This window comes from Montipora capricornis, chromosome 10 (genome assembly GCF_036669925.1).
Source record: "Montipora capricornis isolate CH-2021 chromosome 10, ASM3666992v2, whole genome shotgun sequence".
Classification (NCBI taxonomy): domain Eukaryota; kingdom Metazoa; phylum Cnidaria; class Anthozoa; order Scleractinia; family Acroporidae; genus Montipora; species Montipora capricornis.
In genome coordinates this window covers 26,515,888-26,518,387 of record NC_090892.1, presented here as the reverse complement: position 1 = coordinate 26,518,387, position 2,500 = coordinate 26,515,888, and positions in this window count along the sequence as shown.

Sequence of the window (2,500 nt, the reverse complement as noted above, 5' to 3'; positions counted from 1 at the left end):
CATTGTCGACCACCCTGGATTTTGAGTGTGCTGCCTCAATAGTTGGGTTCTTGAAATTGCTTGTTTAAGACTTATAAAACGGTCAAAGAGATCTTACAGCGCAACCAGAACCCTGACTAATGCTGCCCAGTCCGAGTATGTTATTTTCTATGAATTCTTTTGCAAGAGGGTCTGGATGGGGGGGTACAAAATATGTTTTCTCCTGTGAAACATGAAAGATATCTACTATAAGCGCAAGTTCCAAAGCCGAAAATGGGCGCGTATTGGCCACCCAGATTGTGAAATGGTAACAGCTGCAATATCTTCGCCCTCCGTATCAGAAAAGTCATCTCCTGAGTCGGTTTCATATTCACCTGGCGGGGGTCACGCTTCAGCAATTGCCACCTTCGGATGTAGCATGAACAAATAGCTCTTCTTCTTTTTCTTCTTCATCTATGGTAAAAACTATCGGTTCCTCAGTGTTAAGATCGTTCCCTAGTCCCTCCATCAAGTCCACTCTATTACAATCTTGTTCCTTCGAGTAGACTGCCGGTGGTAAAGCCCGTCCTTTGCCTCACGGGACGACATTTCTCTGCCAATTCTTTCATAGCCGGGACTGATTTCTTCTGACGGCAGGTGTTGCATAAAGTTGATTTTGGCAAACTCCATACTGGTCTGCGGAACGGGGTAGTACGACTTATCGTGGTTAAAATACTTGGCCCCCCATTTTGTTATTCTCTTTAAAGACTCCTTTGTAATAGTTCCAAAGTCTTGAGAATATTGCAATACGTTGAAGGTCTCATGCTTGAAATAGGAAACTGCGTGAAGATTCTGAACAATTGTTGAGAGTAATGTGCACAACTCAACATTGTCGAGAAAATCGTTGTTAACTGTGGTTATGCTGTTGTGCAGCCCGCACATTCCTTGTTCCAGAAGTTTAAGTGAAGCTTGCGTTTTCTTAGACACAGTTCCTTCAGACCCATTAGTTGCTGTGGTTTCCTTCATATGGTACCTTTGTTTCACTTCAGAAATGGTCCTCGTAATGTTGTCATTCAGATATGATACTTTGTTTACGGCAACTTGAAGAGACATATCTGTTTTCTCTGTGCTTTGGGCTCGGGTGCCAAAACTGTCATAGAGGCTTCCCAGGGCTTGTAAGAATGACACAGTACCATTGAGTCCCGAAACTAGTTTGATGGTACCTGCAGCAACATCCGATACAAAAAGAGTCTTCTCCAAGGAACAGATATCATGAACTTGCGTAAAGGAACACGTTTCATCTGTTTCATCACTTGTTCTTTCCTGTCCAGAGCCCAACAAGGTTTTTACAGTTTTCGCAGTGGGGCAAAACAATTTTACCTTTCGATCCTAACGCTAAATCAGTAAACGCTATTTCGTTTTCAATTTCACAAAGTGTCTTGATTTAAACACAGGACTCCGAGTTGTTCTTTAGAAGTATGTCGACTTCCAAGCTTGATAGGTTGCATACATACAGACCACCGACTACACCAACAGCTGCAAAGTAAACTTTTCGTTTAAAGCCTTCCATAGATGGAACACTTGAAATGCCAGTCGGATAGTTTAGAAGTTTCATTCCGGTAACCAGAAATCCCAAGTCCATTGTAATGTAATCGCACTTGGAAAACACCTCTCTGGGTATTGTCTGCACATAAAAGAATGTCTTCACTTGCAGTACAGATTGAAGTTGGCTTCTCTACAGGAGAGTAAACCTGTAAAAACTTTGAAGTCCCTATTTCAGCGGCCAAAGCTTGCAAATGCACGGCGAGTCGTTTTTGTAGAACGGGTACTGTGCCATCAAGTGGTAAACTGAAACAAGTTAGCTGTGACAACAGATCAGTACGAGATTTCAATCTTCCTGGTTTTACAAATACCTTGCCTTCAATGTCAACGAAACAGATTGAAGAGGAAGCATGCTCAGCTACAAAAACAACGCCATTAGAAAAGCAAAAGTCTCTTGCATCTTTAAATGTTCCTTCAAGAATTTCGACGTCCACAGGTTGGTGTAAGCGTAACTCCACTAGACGAGACTCGTGTGAAACGAAATTGTAATGCAAAACAAGGATTTTGCCTTGGGATCCACGTTTAAGGGCTATGGGTGTGTTGCATAAACAGCTCTGTCCATCTTGATTTGATTTCCAGAAACGGTTCTTTTCTGGTAACACTGTATGAACCACAAAAGTAACTTCTTTTAAAACATCTAGAACTGTGGATCTTGCAGGGCATACAATTGGTTCAACTGCTGCCATGCGATCTTTGTTTCGGACACAATCAAGAGACAGGAGTTTTCTTAGTTTCTTGCGGATATCTAGGCTACCACAGTCACGAAGAGTGCGTATTAAGAGGAGATTGCTTTTCACATCCTCAAGGTCAATGAACCAGTTATGCCAGCTGCAATTGAGACTCTTTCCAAGGTGCACAACATTGGGCAAAGCAACAAGAAGAGATAGTGCTGCAGGTAAGGTCTCATCCTTTGCACTGGAATTGAGTGTTAACAAGGCCT